Genomic DNA, 23,057 nt, shown 5'->3' with positions numbered 1-23,057 from the left:
ATGCAGCAGCCATCATTGCCGGTTTCGTTTTCGCTCCAGGCAACCGATTGTACTACCATTGAAACTGGACACGTGTAAAAAAATAATTCATACCAATCACGTGCTCACCTATCGCTCTATGAGCTTCTTCTGCACAGTACATTATTTAACAAACGGTGCGCCCAGCCGAGATCGCCGTAAAGCACGCCTTCTGCACTATATAAAATACAACTTTTTTTTTAATTTTACCTCGCCCGCCGTGTAAATAATATGACAAAATAATTGTTGTATAAGTAATGTAATGTAAGTAATGTAATGTAATGCAAGCATAAAGGGCCCTAGAAGCAGTGGAAAGGCAGTGACAAACCGGATGGAGTTCCTCTAATTTAATGCCTTCTCTTAAGAACTTTACGGGCAAGAACGGGTACTCTTGTAGCACCTTCAGAAGCTTGAGTTCTCCCACCTCTTCTAAGGGCTCCATACTGTCGCTGTGCCGCTTGTGGATGAGCGATGGCATTCTTTCATGTCCCGGCACAGCACACAACGCCAGGTGCACAATATTAGCTGCTCGCTTCTTACGCGTCTGCAGATCGTTCCTGTGTTTCTCATGCGCGCTACAGGGCATGCTTCTGACCGACTGACGACTTCGCCATTCGCATGAAACAGCATTTGCCATTAGCGTGACGTAGGCTCGCCTATCACGTTATAACTGGGAACTTTTCCAGCACGAGCGTTTGACTATAGTTGAATGCTAACTACTCGCTGATCCCGACGCAAGCATCGACTGCCGCAATCATCTCGATTCCGGGAAAAGCCATATCCACTTTGATTCAATCAGAGATATCGTTTGCCAGACAGGACGCAGCGTGCAAGAAAAGCAAAACTGACGCGCTCAGTGACGGCTGTCTCGTTCATTTCCTCACGCACGAACAATGTGTGGCGGCCCCGCGTTATCGTGGCTGCCCTCGAGCTGGCAGGCGTATACTTCCCGTGTCACGAAGTCGTTCTGTTGCATATAGCATAGAAAGATGCAATGAAGTGGACCTTGCCGCGACCGGCCTCGCATACCTGCGTGACGATGGCGCAATGATGCCGGCGCGAGTTGTGTCGAACGAAGAAGGTTTCTCGGACGCGTCCTTAACTTATGGAGACACTTGCGTTTGCTTCGACGCATTCTGCCACCCGCGTGATCACTTTGATGCGGCCACGGTAGTAAGCATAGTGTTTGACAATACGTCGCGGGAGTTACGCACGCTTTTATATACCATTTGCTCTGGAGATCGGAAACAGTCGTGCTCTGCCACAACCCCCTCTATAAAGCGCAATTACACATGTGTGTACATGCGAACCTCTCACTGCACTACCACGAACATATCGAACTTTAGAAGGACCGACTGTTGGACTAGTTGCTTTATCATGTTGACTGGACAATGTAGCGAATATTATTTCTATCTGACTTAATTATAGGCAGAGAAGACCCACGCCGCTGCGATGACGATTGGCAGCTGACCACGTGGTGTGACGGTGCCACCACGCGAAAAGGTCCATCGTGTGCCGGCGGTGCGCAATCTCATTTAACCGACCCTCCACCCTCCGCCATTTAATACCTTTATTACCTAGGCCAGGGCGATGCTTCGAAGAAGGCGAGCGACATCGATTCGCAGTGCTGCTTACCACTTTGTCTGCTATGACGTCTACTATGTTTGCCGTGAAAAAAAAAGAATGGCGACGGTAATGCGATTAGCACTTGCGCCAGATGTTAGTGACCACGTGGCAAGGAGTCCGCGGTAGCGCCGAAGTTCACAGACACCCAACGGCGGTTAACCGGAGTGCTCATGCGGAGCGCCATTTCCAATCTGGCAGCGAAGCGCACACGGTCTGGCTACAGAGTTTCCGCAGTGGCGACACTCCCCTACGAGGCTTTCGCCTAAGATGCTCGAGGTCGCAACGTATGGAATCTGGAGTCAAGACAGGCGAGGTTGGCATGGAGTCCACGGTGGCGCGAATCACCGACACCTGGTGCTCCTGCGGGTAACCGTTTCTTTCGAAGCAGCCATGGTTTAAGCTCGGTACCCACGGTGGCGCTAACCCGAGTGGCGCCACTCACCGACATCCAAGGCATTCGCCAAGGTGTTCCTGTGGCGTGCTTGTTTCGAAAACCAGAGTGGAAACGCACATTAGCTCGGAGTCCGCGGTGACGCTAATCACCGACACGTGTACGCTACAACGCGCTCCTGCGTGAAGTTGCACTTAACCTCGCGTGCGCCCGCAATTTTCCGTGAAGCTCGGTGGCCTCCATTTTTTATTTATTTTTTTTGCCTGGTAGCCCCGCGCACAGGGTTTTGCTCCTGCTTCGCGAAACATGCACCAAAGCTATTGCGATTCCACCAAGGTTAAGCCATATGCGAGCCAACTTGGACCATACACATCAGGTACGGGTCGCATACTGTTAAGCCACACTATGCCAGTGTCCAGAGCACTTGTCTGCAGGTTTAACAATATGTCAGGGTTTATAGCGTGTATATATACGTACCATAACTTCGTAGCAGATGTCATGTGCAAGGTCTTCGCTGGGCTTCATCTATGTTTGTGTCTAACCACTTTCCCGATTACCTGGGTCACTGGGTGGCCCATAAGCGAATAGGTAGTGCATCAGGCTGCTGTGCCGAGGAAACAGGTTTAAAACCAACCCTCGGATCAACCTGGGTCACTGAGTATGTGAAAGTGCCAGTGCCAATGTGTACGTACGAGCCTCTCTTCAACGAAGCTCTTTCACGCCGACATGGATCACTGCGGGACTCGGTATGGGCACAGCTGTTTGAAGAAACCCTATGACTCCGACTTGAAGCACTGGGTATTTGCTACTCGGTCTGTGCTGATCTTCAATGAACCTCTTTGATGCCAAGTGGAGTGCTAGTAGGTGTATACCGCTCTTCAATGAGCGCCTCTGACGTCAACTTGGACAACTAGGTATGTGCCAAAGGGAATGTATCACTGTACAATGACGAAGGAGATACCTTACACTTCTCCAATGATGACCGGAATCGAACCTACATTACAAAGGTTCCTCAAGGACAGCAAACCGACGCATTGGCCGGCTGCGCCACAAATGCACTGGGTAGGTACCGCATTTCAATCAATGTTCACGCCAACGCTTTAGCGAGCTGCATGCGCCATGAATGCACTGGATATGTGCCGCTCTTCAATGAACGCCTCGCCAACCTGGGTCACTGAGTGCGTGTCAGGTTACGTCTCAACACCACAAAAGCGTTAACTGGACGTTTGCCACGTGTCAAACCACCACCCTTCCTATCCAGACGTCAACGCACCGTGGACACCGACGGTTGAAGGGTCCTATGAAGGGCGCTCACCCCACCATTAGCTGGAAACCTGAGCAGAAGATGAAAAGAAGAGAACCACGACCACTAACTGAGAGGCGCAGTTAGACGTTTGCGACGAGTCAAATCACCACCTATCCCTCAGCGCTTATCCAGACCTCAACGCAGCGTGGACACCGACTGTTGCAGGGTTCCACGAAAGGCCCTCACTACGCCTTTCACCTGGCAGCCCGAGTGTAGAAAAGAAGGGGGGACAACGACGACGAACGGGGTGTCGCCGGTTGCTTTCCTGCCACAGATTACAAACTAGACTCTTCAGAGCCGGAGTTACCGCGGATTATTGCAAGCATGGGCGTGGTATCGCAACGGAGTCGACGAGAGTGATTTGCTGCTGGACAGATTTCAGATTCCCTAGTCGACTCGCCTAGGGAAGACGACGGTATTAAAAACAGATACTTTTCGAGAGTGAGGACAGAGGGTCCTGGAGCCCTGTAAAGTAAAACTATTGCAATATGCTTTTATCCCCAGGCCATGACTTTGACGAGGTCCAAAGCACGCGAACTAGCTCAGCAGCTGCGTTACGACGAGGAACAAAGTACAAAAACGGAGGAGCAAACAGCTAGCTCCGGAGGCGCAGGAAAATCGGAGGAGGAAATCTTTCCGATTTTCCCGAAAGAAAATCAGGAGAAGGGTCATGCCGAGAAAACGCCAATGAAAAAAAGAAGAGGGCACTCGAAAGCTCGAAAGCACATGCAGCTATAGACGCAGGCTAGATGTTGACAGGGAAACGCTACGGTTGGCACAGCAAAATGACTCGACGGTTGCGATTCTGAACAGCGGGACAAGTTAAGGTGTGTCGTCGAAAAAAAAAAAACATTTCTTTCGAAGTGAGCAACGGTCTATACCGTAAGTACCAAGAGAAGCGAGGACAGTCTACGATCAACTGGCGGTGCCGGCTCCGTATCACAAGGACTTGGTGAGCCTTTGTCATGACTACTCGTGGTCAGGACACCTAGGTATAAATAAGACGAAGAAAAAACTGCTGCATGAATTCTATTGACCGGGTTGTTTCAGAGAAGCGGAAGATTTCGTCCGCACTTGTGAGACTTGTCAGATAACAGGCAACTCTAATGACAAATGGAAGGCACCCTTGGTAAAGGTGCCCATTATTTGCGAGCCCTTCCGCCGAGTTGTGGTTTGTTGGGACCGCTGCCAAAAACAAACGCGGAAAACAGATACATTTTACTTTATTTTGCCCTGCCACAACGTTTCCTGCATGAGGCAGTTCCTTTAAGGGAGACAACTTCGGTCGAGGTGGTGGATGCTCTGCTTTCCATATTTTCGTGCCTCGGTTTCCCGGCAAAATACAATCAGAATAGGGAACACTTTTCATGAGCGCACTCACGACAACGTTTATGTGGCGTTAGAATTTTGCATAGCTCGGTCTATCATCCTCAGAGCAGCAGTGTAGAGAGATGGCAGTTCGTCCTCAAGAAAGTTTTGAGAGCGGTTTGCCATGAGAGGAAGTGTGACTGGGACTGTTGCCTACCGGGCACACTCTTTGCGTTGCGCATGGTGCCACACGAGGTAACAGGGTTTGCCCCGGCAGAGCTGGTATATGGCCGAAATCTTCGAGGTTCCCTGTGGCTAGTTCGTGAGCTATGGGAGGACGATCGGGTACCCACAAGTGTGGTGGAGTATGTTCTGGACCTGATGAAAAGGTTACATGAGTCACGTGAGATCGTGAAGTGTAACCTAGAGGCAGCGCAGGACGCTTCAAAGCGATGTTACGACAGAAATGCAAGGAAGCGATCATTCGACATTGGCGACAAAGTGCTGATCTTGCGGCAAAATCGCAAAAATAAACTGGAAGTTCACTGGAAGTTCACTGAAATGGACCCGCCGAGGTTATTGATCGCATTTCAGAGGTGAATTACACCGTCAGGTTACCTGGACGTAGACGTGAGGAACGGGTTTATCATGCAAACTTAATGAAACCCTTCGTGGAGCGAACAGCTATTGTTAGCACAGCTATGAATGTTTCAGAGGACGTTCCTCTAGAGTTACATAGTTTTTGGGGGAAAACGGACCCTGGTATGGAAGAAGCAATAACGCAGGCTGTTAAAAGGTAGGAGCTAGGAACTGAGATAGTGGAAGATTTGAGGAACCTTATTCGAGAATATGTGGATTGTTTTGGGGAGAAGCTAGGAATGACTCATTTGATACAACATGACATCGAACTAACAACGGAGGTTCCTTTTATGTCCAAAGAGTACCGCCTAACCCCGCGGCAGCTAGACATAATGAAGGCAGAAGTAAAAAGGATGCTTCGTCTAGTGTTGATCAAGGAAGCACATAGTGAATATTGGTCCCTTCCAATGCTGTAGTTGAGGCACCAGGGAAGGATTCGCGGCCATTTGTTGGTTATCGAAAGTTAAATGCCATCACGAAAGACCAAACCTACCCTTACCGAATATAGAGGAGATAGTAGAACTCCTAAGCAGGGCTGCATTTATTGCAACCCTAGATTTAGCGAGGGGATATTGGCAGGTGCCCTTAACAGAACGAGCCAGTCGCTGCGCGGCCTTTGTAATCCATTTCGGGGTTTACCAGCCAGTTACCATAAGCTTACCAAAGCCATAAGCTTTGGCTTGAAGAACGCGCCGTTCTGTTTTTCAAGGCTTATGGATCAGGTGCTTGGAGGACTAGAATTCGCGCTGCCCTTTCTGGGTGATGTAGCCGTGTTTCTAATGACTGAGAGTCTCACTTGCAACAAACACAAACGGTGCTTGGAAGAATACGAGGGGCGGGCTTCACAATCAAAGCCGAGAGTGTCAGTTCGGCCAGGCTCGTATCACGTATTTGGGGAACGAAATAGGACACGAGAAGCGGGAACCTATGAAAACCAAAGTGGTGGCCATAGTTAACTTTCCGAGGCCCGTAACAAAAAAGGATGTGTGCTCATTTCTGGGAACGACTGGGTCTTACCAACACTGTATTATAACTTATTCGGAGCTGGCCGGTCCGCTAACTTACAGCCTCCGGAAGCGTGAATCAGAATGGGTCATATCTCGAGCTCCGATAGGGAAGTCGAGGCTTTCCAGAATCTGAAGAAAGCCTTGTCTTCACGGCCTGTATTTGCCTCGCCAGACTTTTGCAGAGAATTCTTTCTCCAATGTGACGCCAGCAAGCGTGGTCTAGGTGTCGTCCTTGCCCAACTAAATGAACGTGGAGAAGAGCATCCTGTGCTGTACCTCAGTTGAAAGCTGACACCGCGAGAAGCGTTTAGCACTCCGGAGAAATAGTATTTGCGCATAGTGCGGGCCATTCAAAAGCTAGGATGCTATGTTCAAGGCACTAAATTCACGGTCAAGAGCGACCATTGCCCTCTTGCATGGCTGAAGCAAATGTCGGAAGAAAAAAACGGGAGACTACTGAGATGGAGTCTCATCTTGCAGGAATACAACTTCAAGTATAAGAAAGGGAGCCAGAATAATAATGCAGACGGTCCGAGCCGGGGATTTTAAGCAACGGACTCAGAGTAAAATTTTTTAGGAACGTGTTTTATACGTATCGTGAGTGATGTTATACAGTTAGGCAACCTATTTATGTCTTGTCGACAGCTCACCATGACTAGAAAAGAGAGTCAAAGAGAGGGGTAAAACATTGTAAACGATACGGGGATCATAGCGTCCGGTAGGCGTGTCGCTCGGGCACACCGTCGAGTGTGTGTGAGTGTTCCTGTGTATTCCCAGGGAGGTGGACACAACGATGCGAGGGCGGGGCCCTCGAGCTGCCGTGTGACATCAGCCGTCACAACTAGAACGATCCCCGAGGCAGCGACCGAACATCGACGCTTCGGGCAACCTGACATCTGGTCACCCTCAGGTCGAATCCTTGGCGGCGGAGGTGTTTATACGTCTCAACACCACAAAGGCGTTAATTGGAGGTTTACCACGTGTCACCCCTCCTATCCAGACGCCAACGTAGCGTGGACAACGTCCACGGTTGAACGGTCCTACGAAGGGCGCTCACCCCACCATTAGCTGGAAACCTGAGCAGAGGATGAAAAGGAGGGAACCATGACAACTAACTGAGAGGCGCAGTTAGACGTTTGCGAAGAGTCAAATCACCACCCATTCCTCAGCGTTTATCCAGACGTCAACGCAGCTTGGACACCGACTGTTGCAAGGTTCTACAAAAGGCCCGCCCTACAAAAGGCTCACCTCGCCCTTTACCTGGCAGCCCGAGCGAAGAAAAGAAGGGAGGACAACGACGACGAACGGGGTGTCGCCGGTTGCTTTCTTGTCACAGATTCCAAACCAGTGTCTTCGGAGGCGGAGTTACTCCAGGTTATTGCGAGTATGGGCGTGGTATCGCAACGAAGTTGACGAGGGTGATTTGCTGCTGGACAGCCTTCAGATTCCCTAGCTAACTTGCCTATAGGGAACACAACGGTATTAAAAGCAGAGACTTTTCAAGAGTGAGGATAGAGGGTGCTGATGTGAACTTGGACGTTTAACTTGCTCCTGTATGAAGTGGGCTTCCGAATCTGGAGCCGTGTAACTAAGCTAAATAAACCCTTTTTCCTTCATTTTCTGCAACCTGGCGTAGCAGTCGATGGGTTTTGTGGGTTCCATGCCCTGAACGCCACCCTTGCCGCAACAGTCACTAATGAGTGCGCGGCAAGCGAGGGAACAGTTCTGAGCGTTTGCAGCTGCCAGTGCGCCACGCTTCTTGTCTTGGAGACTACGCGCGGGCTTCTCGGCAGTGCCACTAGATGGCGCAGCGTGTCCGGAAAGAAGCGCGAGAGGGGAGCTCAGTTGCCACATTACGCATTTCCCATCGTTCTCAGGCACCGGCGCGCCATGCATTTCTCAGGCCAAGCGCAGGGTTCCCGACATCGGCGCTAGATGGCACCGAGTGTTCTTAGGGCAGCGCGAAAGAGGAGTCCCGCTGCAGTAGACGCCGCATACGTAATTCGTTTCGATGGTCGCAATACGTTGTGTGGTTATATTGATTCAATGCTAAAGCATTACCTTCGACAGTCATTGTGAAATGGGTTCTGTCGATGTTTTCTTTCTTTTTTTCAGCTGTTGCCTATTTAGCCCACTTCCGCAACTTGTATGAATGAACTTGCTCCAATCGGGTGCCCCTCTTGCGTCTTTTCACCATCAGAAGGATTCCAAAGGAAGGTTCGAAGGTTGACGAGCAAGTGTTCTCGGTCCAAAATTTATTTTTCCGTAAAGCTAGACACAAAATTCGTAAACTCGTAAAACGAGGGCCAATTCGTAAACTTTACGAAAAATTCGGGAGAGTTCGCAGGTATGTATTTACGCGGCGATCACAGTAAAACATATCTTCCTGCATTTCACGGTTGCTGCAAGATCCTCATTAACCGAATCAGGGACTGCATTATGCAAGAATCCTATTCCACCCGCCGTGGTGGCGTAGTGGCAATGGAGTTGTGGTACTAAGCCAGAGGGCGCGGGTTCGAATCCAGGCCACAGTGGTCGCATGTCTATGGGAATGAAATGTAGAAACACCCGTGTACCGTTGATAGGATGCACGTAGGAGAACCCCAGGTGGTCAACTATTGACCCGGAATCCCCCACTATGGTGTGCCTCATAATTAAATAGTGAATTGTGGCATATAAAGCTGCAGAATTTAATATTAATTTAGTTAGTTTATCTCGATTTTATGCTGTTCTTATCAACAGCCCAACGAATGACCGCTAGGCAATAACGTAGGCGTTATCGCAAAAACAAAAGAAAGAAAAAGGAAAATGAAAAAGAGATCCCTACATAACACGGTCCTTCCTTTCTATATAAGAAACCTTTAGGTTTGTGCTGAAAGCTGACCTGGTATTTTGGGCGCGGAATCGACTGGAACACAGTGCAAGTGTCCCCGTGGCCACGTGTCACGAAGATGGTATTTCTGAACACACTGCTAGAGAGTAGGCATAAGGGAAGAACATGGCGTGCAGATCGCAGTCTTCCCATATCATAAATATCGATGTCCTCGTGCTCGTTGATATGTAAGAACCAGTCGATCCGCAGAACTTGTGCTGCGTGAAGCTCATGCACTGTATATAAATGACACAGGGCCGCCAGCAACTTTCATTTCACGTTGAGCAAGCAACTATGTGCTTGTACATGGGAATAAAGAAATCGTTCTTGTAATGATTCTTTACGCAACACTTTCCACAATAATGCACTCAATGACGGAGGGCGTTTGTCACAATACCGGCGAAGTACCGGCCGCCTAGTTATTGGGGTTAAGTGGCAGTTCCCCGAAAGCCCATAGTGACAAGGCTGGATCCAGTATCCCGATTACCGTGTGAGTGCCCTTCGATAGGATTTCGAGCGGCGAAGATAGTCCCATCCCCATCAGGGCTACAGCAGAGAAGCCAGACTGCTGCATCGCCGCTACCCCACCCTGACAACCATATTCCCCATTCCCTTCCGGCCGACTACGAATAGTCCAGAGCGGAAGTACCCTATAAGAAACATAATAAAAACTTTTCAAATGAACAATCCGTCTCGGCGTGTGGGATACCGGCAAAGCACGTATCTCTAGTTACGTATACATCTCCTTTATCTCTGGCTATGCGTGAGCTATTAGTGCAGGCGCTGCATTAACCTATTCACTGAAAGACAAATTATAAATCACGTCTTGCTTTTCTCACAAGAGTCACACCGTTGGCAACAACGCAGCCGGACGGTAGTGATCAGCACCCTTTGATTCTCTTTTCATCTTCATTTGATTCCCAGCGAAAATAAGCAATTTGCATCCGAATGTTAATTATTTGATTAATATTTCACTACTGTTTGTAACGATAAGGAAGGCCTGCACACGACGCCCCCCCCCCCGTGCGAGAGTCCGATGCCTGAGCTTTTTAGTCGTATACGGGAGGAGAATGCGAAGAAGCGGAGAACCGAGAAATGGATCACATCATCCCTTCTGCTATTATCCTCATTCAATGACGATTACGTTTCAAATGTAGGGCGAGTTGCTCAGGCAAGAAGAGGCGAACGTCTTTTTTGAGCATAAAGATACAAACCAAGTTTGGCGTTAATTTAATTCGAGTGGCAACTCTTCGGCGCCGGATCACGCTCGCAGCGCAATCTCTTGCGCAGTGCGGCCTGCCAGAAAGTGCTCCCGTTGACGTCAGTGGCAGAGAAGTAAGCAAAAAAAATTATATAGCTGGAGGCAAGAAAGCCCGCTGCGAGACCCCGTAACCGCAGCGAGCACGTGCTGGGTGCGCAGCGTTGTACGTGTATATCCAGGTCGTACGGAAAGGTGAAAAGAAAAAGCTCGGTAGTACAGGCCCGAAAGAAAGAAGGAAAGAAAGAAAGAAAGAGAAAAAGAAAGAAAGAAAGAAAGAAAGAGAAAAAGAAAGAAAGAAAGAAAGAAAGAAAGAAAGAAAGAAAGAAAGAAAGAAAGAAAGAAAGAAAGAAAGAAAGAAAGAAAGGGTAATCAACCCAACATGTTACCGCAAGCGCGGTCGATACTGAACAAAGCGCCAAAGAAAGAAAATAAAACTTAGAGGGGAACAGAACAAGGAGGCAAAAAGGAGCAAGCGCTCTGTCCTTGCTGCAAGTCGGGCAGATCGGATTGCACTTTGTGTTCCAATCCGAGGTCGTGTGCGTAGCTGCATGAAAAAAAAAAAAAAATTTCTTTTTGCCTGCGCAGTAAAAAAACTACCGCGGTGGCACAGATTTGCATAAGTTAAAAGAAGAGCGCGGAGAAACAGAAAGAACTCGAATGAATATGACAGTACACTAACGACTTGGGCAGTGAACTAGAATCGCGAGACAGAGGAGCCTGTAGGTCTGGAAAAGAGAATCAGCTATATAAAAATAGTTTAACGACTCAAGGCAAGGCTTGAAAGAGAAAATGAGTTAATAGAGAAAGTATAGGTTCCAGGTGAATATACATAGTTAAATACCGTTAGGTGCATGTAGAGCCGTAAAGGTGAATGTGTCGCGAGACAGAGGAGCCTGTACGTCTGGAAAAGAGAATCAGCTATATAAAAACGTTTAACGACTCAAGGCAAGGCTTGAAAGAGAAAATGAGTTAAGAGAGAAAGTATAGGTGCCAGCTGGTTATATACGTGGTTAAAGACTGTTAGGTGCATGTAGAGTGGTAAAGGAGAACTAAATTACTTTTTGTCTTACAATATGGTTGGCGATGAATTTGTGTTTTATGCGACGACTGACATTACTGTTTCTGTAAACGCCACTCGAAACGTTTCAACAATATCTCGCTTTAAGATACTGCGTTCACAAAGTCAAAACTGCGATAAAAGCACGGGCGCTATAACGTAAAGCTATTCCAAACTTTTCTATTCCAATTCTGCAATCAGCCCTCCGCGATTGGTCACAAACTTTCTCGGACTACCCCCACTTCGCCTGTCTGTCACGCGACGTCACGAAAAACGCGATACCTATCCATCGGATGTGACATGTACACACTGATTATGCATGATTGCACCGAACAAAAGAAAAATAGTTATTTCTGATTCGACGCCTTTTCGCCGTTAGACCTCGACTATTGGTCAAAAGTTTTAGGGCTGCACCCACTTCCCCTGCCTGTCACGCGACGTCAGAAAACCGCGAAAACTCACGTCACGTGACGTCAACGTGACGTGTACGCGTTAAAGATGCATTAATATGCCGAACAAAAGTGAATTTTTCTCTGAATAGCCGCAGGCTGCCCCGTTCCGAAAGGAATAAAACATGGCTGCCTCCGATCGCTCAGGCACTGGCTACTCGCCCCTGCCGCAGAGCATGGGTTTATTTGCGTGTAATAAAGCTTTCTGTGTGGCCACGTAACGTTTGCGAGAACTTTTGGCACGTTTACGACCTCGTTTTGCCAACTCTTCTTTGCTGAGGATGCGTTTTAGCGTCATTCTTAAGCTTCCGTTGCATGCCGCCGCGATCGTCGACGAGCCACCACAAGCTAAGTAATAGAAAGCGGACCAATCGCAGCCGCCGGCACCAGCCTCTTCATCAGGTTATCGATATTAAGTGCAGTGGCTCGGCCCCATCGAATCCCTCTCCACTTGAGCATGCTCCTCGCCGCTTGTGGGCCAATTAAATAAGACAAGCCGCTCAGTGCAGGCAATGTTATTCGTTTTTTAATTTCAAGCAAACAAAAGTGACCTCCTATGAACGAGGGGCGCATTTGATTGGTTTGATCAGACAACCCTGCGGATGACCGCCCGATGCTTGCGTCGGCGGTTACGCAAATTTGACGTCAGGAGATTGGAATAAAAACATATTGGAATAGTTTTACGTTATACGGCCCCATTTCGCATGATGAATGGCATGAAAAACACTTCGTAGAGCGCAGATCTTAGGCACCCGTTCCTGCGGTGAGCGTCGGCGTCCTCAGCGTAACCGAGCCAACGAGCGCAGCGAAGGATGAAAGAGCGAACGCGGAGGGCAGCGGGGGATGAAAGACAGTGATAGCTAAGAGAGCGCGAGGAGGAAAGCGGAGGAGGAGGGTACGACGAAAGCGTGAAAAGAAAAGCGTAGTGCCGCTCAAGACGGGCTCTGCGGCGACGATGGCTACGAGATGACGCCAGAGCAGCGCGCGTCGTCAGTTAACCGATGACGCCACTGCTATACCATATATGGGAACAAAGCGCTGCATGAGCAGAGGTCTGTGTGCGGCGGCTGCTGTGAATCGCGCCAACGCGTCACCCACGCGCTGCCTCTCGCGATCTCCCGCTAAGCGAGGCAACCGCGCCACACTCCGCTCCGTTTGCAGCGTGCCGCACGAGACAGGTTGTCCGCGCCAGCCAATATATCGCGAAATGAAAACACGTATAAAGCGGCGCTCAACTTTCGCATTAGGGAGTATCGTAATCGTCGGTGATTTCTTTCTTCGAATTCAGATTTATTCATAGAATATGAAATACAGATAGGTGGATATACAGAATGAGGACAAAAGGTAATTCACCGTGGGTCGGACCTGATAAATAACCTTGTATGCACTCACATTGTTGGCGTAGTACTCAAACAAAACAAATAATTGTGTATGAAACTTGCGATGAACTAGGCAAGTGAAGCCTGTACGCAGCAGTCGGAACGCGGGATGCGAAACTGGAATATTCCATCTGCGGTTCGCGTCACCAAAGGGGGGCGATTTTTATTCTTGCAAGCTAACAAACGAACAGTCGTCCTTATTCATCTTCATCAGCCAGGATGTGCCCATTTTAACGCGAACGCATTCTATGTCTGTGAGTGCAACCTAGTGCAAGGATTTCTAATGGTGCAACCATTAACTCAGTGCTGCCATGCTGTTCTTTCTAAAAGGCTCCATGCCCCCCTTCTCTCTCTCTCTCTCGAGCTCTTAGTACGGAAGCTTTCAGTTGTGCCCAGCGTGTCTGCTCTGTGACCGACTTTCAAACAGGAATAGTCGTACAGGTGCGTTGGCTGGGCACATTACAATACTAGAAAGAAAAATGAGAAAATGCTCTATTTGACAACGCAGATTTCGGATAATATACCATGGACGATTCTATTTCCTGCCGGGAGGTACGGGCATATAGAGTACGCTAGTCTGTTCGAGTGAAAATTTTCTTGCGCTTGCATCCGTTACAGCCAAGCAAATGTGTACGTGAAATGCTAGATGTGCTTAGACTGCCCTCGAGAGCGACGTCGCGCGATTCTCTCAATACTGGCTCTCTAGAGCACTCTTTTACCGTCCCTGCCAGGTGACACACGCTCGTGCGCAACGCGTGGGCAAACACTTCGCAGCTACTGTAATGGTAGCGACAGCTGGCGACTGGTCTGGACGGGTATCATTAGTTCGTTAAAGCTGTGTTACACCTTATTACCTTTTCTTTCTTTATTTTTATTCTTGTTTACGGATTAGCGTACGGCCACTCAGTGCATTTATCAAACTTTGCTGTGACATGAAATAAATCGTCAAGACGCGGGGTTTAACGTCCCAAAGCAACTCGCTTTCGAAGTTTCGGGCGGAGAGATGACTATACGGATAATTTGGCTTCTTTAACGTTCCACGTAAATCTAAATACACACGCGTTTCTGCATCCCACCCCCGTCGGAGTGAAGTGAGCGCTATCGGGAATCGAACCCGTCACCTCGCGTTCAGCAGTAGAGCGCCACAGCTGCAGAGCCACCGTCGTACGTCAGACTGCACCGAGTGACAGCACCAGCGGTGACGTTTGAGTGGCCGCCGTGTGCGGTGGGGCGCAGCGCATGCGCCTTGACGTGGCGTCCGCGGCGCGGAAATAAAGCAGAGCGGTGGGGATGCGGGGAAGGAGGGAGGCAGCGCCCCCCCTCTCGCCCGCGGCCGAACCGGATCGCGCGGCGCACGGCCGTGCCAGCCGGCCAGGCCAGTCGAACTCTACCTGTCGTGCGGGCAACGTGGACGCGTAGGAGCTGCTGGCCGGGGCCGTTCGCCGCTGTCGGCGAGCATCTCTGCTCTCTCCCTCCTCTTCCCCCCCACTTGACGGATACACACTGTGTGCGTGCTGGTGCTTATACTGCTGGCCTTCCTCTGTGCTGACCACGGTCCGTGCGTGACCACCGGGACCTCTTGTCCTGGACTGCCGCGCACGCGGGGACAGAACTCCCCGGACGATCTCCATCGCCGTTTTGTGCGGAGAGGAACTTCCGGAAGTGTGTGCGCATCAATCTGTGATTCGCCTCCTCCGAAGAAGGATTCTAAGTGGGCTTGTCCCGAGGCTGTGTCACTGCAAGGGCCAGGTAAGAAATATTCGATGTGACTTGCATTTGTTTTCTTTATTGCAATATTCTAAGCGCCAAGTTTCGTTAACAAGCGCGAGTCGCTCCAGCGCTTGTACGTAGTTTAGGATACGAGCGTAGTGCAGCACCGCGTCGTCGTTAATCCTGCAATCCGCGAGAAACGTTACGGGAAGCTTCCATGAACTATAGGCGCTGACATTTGCATCTAATATAACTAAGTAAGGTATTTCTGGCAAATCGAGTGAGCATTATAACCATGAGAACGTCACCGAGTACGAACCGATTTTGGTAACTTTCAGTGTAACCTGAGGGCTATGACTTGTTACGGCCATGTTTCCAGTTCTCCTCCTGCTTAAGTTTCCTCGGAAAATACATCGACGATACGGGCGCTAAATTTTCTGAGACGAAAGAGCGACGACACGGGTACACTTGTACCTGTAACTTTAGAGCAACATGAACGCTTTGCGCAGTGACGCTAGAAGAAGGACCGAGAGGCAGGTAAATTAAACATTCATTACATTAACTGATAAGGTTTCACGATGTCGTGTTTAATGAGCATGAGCCTTTCTTATCAGCTGACTCTCAGCAGACTGGCATGTCGCCGCCGTGAATGAACATGTTCATTCGTGTGAAGACATGCATCAGCGACTGGGCGTGTGCGATTGCTCCATGGCCTTGAGATCGCTTTAATATGTTTGCTCTTGATTTAACAAGTAAGGAAGTCAGAACATTCGTTTGCAGCCGGAGGCCAAGCTGAGCTTTATTTATGTGGAGGAATAGACAAGCCAAGTGTAGGTTCGCGCCCATGAAGACAACAACGGGCGATAACATGGCGCTTTAGCTATACAGAGCGTCGACTGTTTAATGTATACGCGCACACGTACTGCGAGTTGCATCAGTCAACGACAGCGCAGCTAAGGTCAGATTCTGCGACTGTCTCCTATCTGGTTTCATCTCCGTCCACGGCGACGGTGCAAACAGCATGCTCGCGCATGACGACGCTCACCTCCTGCGGAGTTGCGACGAACCCGCGGAGTGCGTTTTATTGCTGCCAGAGTGGTAAACAAAATATTTCAGTACGTGACGAGCGAATCGAATAAGTTAGTCTGTAGAGTATCGTCTGTCGGATTTCTTTGCAGAAATGTTTGCGATGCCCCACGCTCTCTTAAAGAGAAAGAAGGTATCAAAAGTGCAAACAAATCTGTAGCGGCCATATTGTGACGCGTACATACACTGAACCACGAGTGTTATTCCGTCTGTGTTTACGTCGAGGGATCAAAACACCCCGACGCTTCTCAAGTTACTCTCCATATTATTTGTGCGTAACTATTCAATAGATCTACGTGGCCAAGGCACATAGAGTGGGACAGAAGAAATACAACGAGTTTAACCATCTAACGCTGAACCTGGTTCATCGCTTACAAAGAATTAGTAGGCAAACGGGCGAAAATCAATAACGTATTACAAAAATATCTTAATTAATGTCAAAGAGAGATGAGCCCTCTTAATGTAACTTAGAAGTCGCTGAACTTCGATAGAAAAAAAATTAACTTGAAATTGACGTCAATGTACGTTCCAGAGGAAAGGAGACGCACCGGACAGGTGATCCCCATGCAACTATCGTCACAGTTTATGACGCCGAAAGAGTCCAGACATCGTGTAATGACTACAAAAGCGGGAGGTGCAGTGCGCCTGCACCCTTTTTTACACCTTTCTTTCTCTTTGTCTGCGGGTGCACAGCAGGCGACGGGTCGCGGTGTACGCGGTGGGCGCTTATCTCTCTCGACGAGGGGTGAGCGGCGGCAACAGGTCCCCAGGAAGAAGACCCCTCTTCGGTCAGCAGCTGTTGCGGCGCGGTGAAGCCAAGCACACGAGGCCGCTTCCCGTGGGAAAGCAAGCAGAGAAAAAGATCCCAGCAAGACGGGGTCGAATCTGTGCCTCCTCCGTGTGGTCGCCGTCCGTGGTAGCCGCAGGGGCCAGCGCTCGGAAGATCGCGTTGCGTGCGAGGACCGGAAGCGCCGCTGCTCGATCGGCCGCCGTGGGAAGGCGAGAGGGTGGCCGGGCGTCGCTTCCGGCGACGACTGCAGCCAGCTCGCCCCGCCGAACGCGGCGCACCCCGGCGTCGTCGGTGTACACGGGGACACGCTTGGCCGGGTCGCCCGAGAGACAAAAGGGGAGGACCCGGTCGCCCCTTGGTTCGGGTTGCTGTGGGCGCACGTACCTTCTCTGGGCCGGTGACGAAGACAAGCGGCGAGACAAAGGAAGGCGCGGAGCCCGTGTCGCCTCGCGACCGCGCCGCGGCGACCCCAAGGTGTTTTCTTCTTCTCACCGCTGTGCGCAGGGTTCCCGCGATGTGTTGGGGGAATTATGTTTCAACCATGCTTGGATGTGCTACACTAAATAGCTAAGAAAGCCTAGATGTGCAACAAAAGCGAAGGATTACAGAAGGGAAAGAGGGTATAGTGTCCAGCCGAAAAGTGTTACTTGGAACGAACACTGTGCTATCGGCCGGTGCAGAAAAGTGAACATCGCACTTAAACGTACTGGGGTCCTCGCTGGTAGTACACTTCGCTTCAAAGCATTAACTTCAAAGAGCGTTGGTCCGGCGTTCTTACCGCGGGCCAGGACGAATTATTTGTCAACTGCCGAGCTTTCTTTCTTGCGGTTTCCTTCGTACTACTGTCGGTTGAGTGAGAATTTTCTCTTTCATGAATCCTTGCCTTAGAAAGAGGGTTCCTTTTGTGGTTTAGATATCTGACATTTCAATATCTCCATTCACTTTGGCCATATCTGTTCGATGCTGGCTGTACACTTCTGCGATACAAGATCTGGTCTGATTCTGTCGACTAAGGTTCAGCGCTGCGGCTGTGGTTACACTGGTAGCACAGATTTTCACTGGCGCGACCAGAACGCTGTACGGCAGGAGGCGACAGCGTTTCACGAACGTCGAGGCTGCTTCTGTGGCATTGGCATTCGTATAACGTATATATGACGCCCCTTCGTTTCGCAGGCCCGTGCTGTACATTGAGTCATACGAGAGGTTCGCCGGGAGGTGGGCATTCGCAGCCGACTTGCAATGCCGAAGCTTTGTACAGAGATAAAGAAGTGTTCGACAGATGGCCCTTATTTGTCAGGCTGCACACGTATACAGCTGAAGGGACCGTACAAGAAAGTGGGATTGTCCTGAAGGGGCGGGACAGTCGACTGAATTAAATTAATGTCCACGTAATTTGTGTGGTTCTGACTCCTGCCACCACATTTGGAGTCACCAGCAAAACCACATAATCAACAGCAACATTGAACTAGAACTTGAAGAAGGCATTTGAAAAGCGTTGAGGACTGGCAGAAGCGGGTAATCCGGACAAGCAAAATGATAGGTCGTAATGAGGAAAGGAAATCACGAAGAGCGCAGGCTGCTATATACGTGCGTCCACACGCACACACACACACACACTCACACGCACACACAAGTGTTAAGAACACACGTCATATTGAAAAGGCACCTAACTTATGCAGATAAAAAAATAGTGGCAGTGTCTAAGTCCACAAGGCTGGCAGTTAGAGTTGGTGTTCCATAACGTTTTCATGAATTAGCGCATCTCATAAAAAGTGAAGAAAAAAAAAAAGGCGGACACGACGAAACAGGAGACAGGGGGCGTTAAGCGCCCACTACCTCCTGTATGCTCTTGGCTATATGTCTGGGCGCTTGCCACAGCATTATTTGTTAATGGCTACTGGACTAGCTTTATATATGTACTACATAACGTACGAAGTGCTGATTCTTGTACATTGTGAAAACCAAACTATACTACAGAGGACCTACATAAAGCATGGTATATATTATACTAAACATTCAATTTTGCGAATGGAAGCGTCTAGATTATATGTTTTTAACCGTGATCATAACTATAAACGCTTACGGGCTGCGGTAAAGTTATACCCGTATCAAAAGATAGTAGGCCGTCCGCTAATGTCATGCGCATTGGTGATGATTTTCTTTTTTAAACATTTAATTGTTGACCACCACGACGGATCGCTGATTAATACAACTATCGGAAACAAATTATCTCTGTTTCACAGAATTCCTGCCTCATGCTGAGCATGTTTTTCGATGGCGCATAAGGGCTATAGACTTGGAGGACCGATTGACAACAGAATTCGAAGAACAAAGCTGAAGTCGGCATACGCAGAACGAGTAAGATTGGAGATCGCTGTATCCCAGCGATGGTATATACTCCAGGTCTTGGTACTGCAGCCTACTTAATGTTACGCTATTGATCATGGCGATGATGACTGTCATTGAGAAGGGTGCGCGTTTATTGTCAGCACTGCTCCCACACGTTGTAAGCACTCTAGATTTCAGTCGACTAAAAAGAAACGCTTACGATAGTGTCTGCGTGTACCCTTCACTCGGGCTGAGCACACATTGTAGTAATCGCACCGCTGGCACGAGTTGTTGGGGTCTCGGTGCTGACGCCCGTTATTGCCAATGGGTCGCAAGCCCCAAGGGTAGCGTTGGCCTGGCGGCCTGAGGCACTGGAAGCATCCGAAGGTCCCGGAAAAGCAAGAGAAGACTGGTAACAGAACAACTTGTTTATTCTAACATAGCAAAAGAGCGGCCGGTCAGGTCGACCGAAGTGGAGAGACGTAACTCAACAGTACAAATCGGAGCCTCTCTCCTGGCGTCCGGGGGCAGCTGCTCTTATACTCTCGGCGTCGCGGTCCAAAAGGGAAGGTCACGGGATGAAGGTCACGGGATGAAAGTCACGGGACGGCGGAGCATGAGCCCACGACGGCGCGCACGGTCGAGCCGAGAGACCTGCTGAACCGAGTGTAGTGACGCATCGCCAACCCTCACTTGGGGAGCTCCGCTCCCCGGCTGCCGCGCTTTGACAAGCGTGGGCACACACGCACACACGAAGACACGTGGCACTGAAACACGCCTGGACACGCTTGGCGGGGAGGCGTTGCGGCGGCGTCGAACGGGCCAAAATGTCCGCCGCTTTGAACGAAGCCCCGGCGTCCATTGCATCCGCGCCGGCATTACCGCGCGTTGTAGGCGAAACGTAACAGACCGCCCCGCCGGGGGAAGGAGATCCCGATGGTCAGGGGACTGCATCCGCTGTCCGGAGGGATGTCGCTCGATGATGCTCATAACCGAAGTCGGGCGTCCTTTGGCGTTTCTTGAGCGCAGCGCACAGAGAAGGCCTCGTTCTCACGTTCAGGTGCACACAGGACACTGCAAAGTGACTTCGGGAGAGTTGACATTTTTGTTCTCGTTTCCGGCAAGCGTTAGAACTACGCCGAAAGTCAACCGCTCAGTTAGCAAGCACGGCACAACCCTCACTAAGCCCTGCCAGGCTCTTTCCCCTTTTATACTGCTGCCTAGTTCCTTACAGTAGTTTAGCAGCACTCAGAACGCGTCCACAAATCGGAAAATTGCGCTAGAAAGCACATCATCACTTTGAAACACTATACAAAAGCAATAAGTTAAAAAAATCCTGCCTCAGGAAGAAAAACATCAGTAACAAGCAATTTTGAGGCTGATTCCCACGTTAGGGGCTTCGACTTAAGCCATCGGCGTTACCGTTGAGACTCCCCTTTTTGTAACGCACCTCAAAGGAATATTGTTGCAAAGCGAGGCTCCAGCGCAGGAGGCGGCCATTTTCGGGAGAGATGGTCTGCAGCCATTGGAGAGGGCAGTGATCCGTTTCAATGATAAACCTCGAGCCGGCTAGGTAACATGACAATTTCTGAACGGCCCACACGATACACGCACACTCTTTCTCGGTGGCGCTATACGCCTGCTCACGACTCGTCAGCTTACGACTAGCATACAGGACGGGGTGTTCTACTTCTCCATTTTCCCGTTGGCACAGTACAACGCCCATGCCTCGCTCACTAGCATCACACTGAACAACGAACCCTTTTGTGTAGTCGGGCGATCGTAGCACAGGCTGGCTTGTTAGGGCGCTCTTTAGGGCGCTAAAAGCTCTTTCCTTCGTCTCATCCCAGACGACTGTTTGCGGCTCTGTCTTTCTTAGAGCATCCGTCAAGGGAGCCGCGATATCAGAGTACCTGGGGATGTACCTCTGATAGTAGCCGGCGACACCTAAGAACGACCGAATATCGGTCTTCGTGCGCGGTTGCGGGAAGTCTCGCACAGCGGCCGCCTTTATTTCAGAGGGGCGGCGTCGACCCCGACCAATCACGTGTCCGAGGTAGACAACCTCGGCCTGTGCTAACTGGCACTTGGGAGCCTTGACTGTCAAGCCCGCATCGCGCAGGCGGGTTAGCACTGCCCGCAAGTGCGCCATATGCTCAGGCCAGGATGCGGAGAATATCGCTACGTCGTCTAGATACGGTAAAGCGAATTCTTGCTGTCCCCGCAACACTTTATCCATGAGGCTTGAAAAGCAGTATGGCGCGTTCTTCAAACCAAAACTCAAAACTTTAGGACGGAATGTCCCCATTGGTGAAATTAATGCCGCATACCTACTGGCCTCTTCTGTAAGTGGAACCTGCCAATAACCCCTGACAAGATCTAGGGTGGAAATAAACTGAGCGCTACTCACTCTCTCAAGGCGCTCCTCGATGTTAGGGATCGGATAAATTTGATCCTTAGTGATGGAATTAAGCCTGCGGTAGTCGACGCAAGGACGAGGTTCCTTGCCCGGTACCTCAACTAAAATCAAAGGGGAGGTATAATCACTCTCACCCGCTTCAATAACACCGAGCTGTAGCATTTTCTTTACCTCAGCCTCCATAATATCGCTCTGGCGGGGTGACACCCGGTACGCCTTGGATCGTACTGGCTCTGGGGAGGTAAGTTCTATGTCATGAGTAAGGACAGAAGTCCTACCAGGCCTCTCAGAGAACAGACCTTGAAACTCTTGTAAGAGCTGGTGTAGTTCGGTTTTCTGCTCAGGCGACAGCGATGCTTTACTTATTAAGTCACTAATGACTTGATCGGTGTCTTTCCTGTTCGTCACTGAGCCTAGTCCCGGAAGCTCGAGCGGAAGCTCTTCTAACTTTCCCGCATCGGGAATTTCCTCTCCAGTATCTGGTGCCTTTAACGCTACAGGCTCAATTTTATCCCGTTCGGGCGTGCTCTGAATACCAGCTTGCTGCGCCTCTGACCCTTTCTCATCGTTCAACAACGTCGGCCCCGCAACTACCGCCTTTGCAGCGAGCTCCCGAACCTTCGATCTGGTTAAGGCCTGAACGCTAGCCTCACCAAACAAAAGCCCCTTCTCGCGCAGGAGGTGATCGGACCTGTTCGAAAATAGGTACGGGTACTGGGGGGGCAGCATAGATGACACTGCGGCCTCCGTCTCAAGTGCTCCGAAAGGTCCTTCAATAAGCACTTTTGCTACCGGCAGACACACGCTATGAGCTTCCACTGCTTGCTTGATCCATGCGCACTCGCCCGTGAACATATCGGGTTCTACGTAAGAGGGGTGAACTACATCCATTGTAGCTGCGGAATCGCGAAGCACTCGGCACTCTTTCCCGTTCATGAGGAGGTCTCGCATGTAAGGCTCGAGAAGCTTCATGTTCTCGTCAGTGCTGCATATAGACAAAAACACGACTTGTGTTTTTGTTTCTGGACACTGCGCCGAAAAGTGACCCGGCTTCTGGCACGTATAACAAACGCGCGCTTGCCTCGTCTCGAACCGCTTTCTGCGTTCGGCTTCGGTTGCCGCCGTCTCCTTACGTTCGGTCGGACTGCTTTCACTCGCATCCGAACTACGTGTGTCCCCCTTTGCTCTCATGGGCGTGAACTTTGGCCTCTCAAACTTGGAGCCAAATTCACCCTTTTGACCGTCCTTAGCTCCACGAGCCCGACGCGTCACAAACTCCTCGGCTAACTCAGCGGCTCTAGCCACCGTACTAACGTCTGGCCTATCCAAGACCCAGTACCGCACGTTCTCAGGTAACCGACTATAAAACTGTTCTAGCCCGAAACACTGCAGAACTTTCTCGTGGTCACCA

At 50.0% G+C, this 23,057-nt stretch overlaps 1 protein-coding gene across 1 annotated transcript in view; it reads left to right on the top strand.

Moving 5' to 3' along the window:
* Positions 1-14,646: 14,646 nt before the first annotated feature.
* Positions 14,647-23,057, top strand: part of RhoGEF64C (Rho guanine nucleotide exchange factor at 64C) — a 156,430-nt gene continuing 148,019 nt past the window's right edge. The window contains exon 1 of the mRNA XM_050189264.2: positions 14,647-15,062. The gene's annotated coding sequence lies outside the window, so the exon portion shown is untranslated. The remainder of the gene's footprint in view (positions 15,063-23,057) is intronic.

This window comes from Dermacentor andersoni, chromosome 2, assembly GCF_023375885.2.
Source record: "Dermacentor andersoni chromosome 2, qqDerAnde1_hic_scaffold, whole genome shotgun sequence".
NCBI classification, from domain to species: Eukaryota; Metazoa; Arthropoda; class Arachnida; order Ixodida; family Ixodidae; genus Dermacentor; species Dermacentor andersoni.
This window is presented reverse-complemented; position numbering and strand designations above follow the sequence as displayed.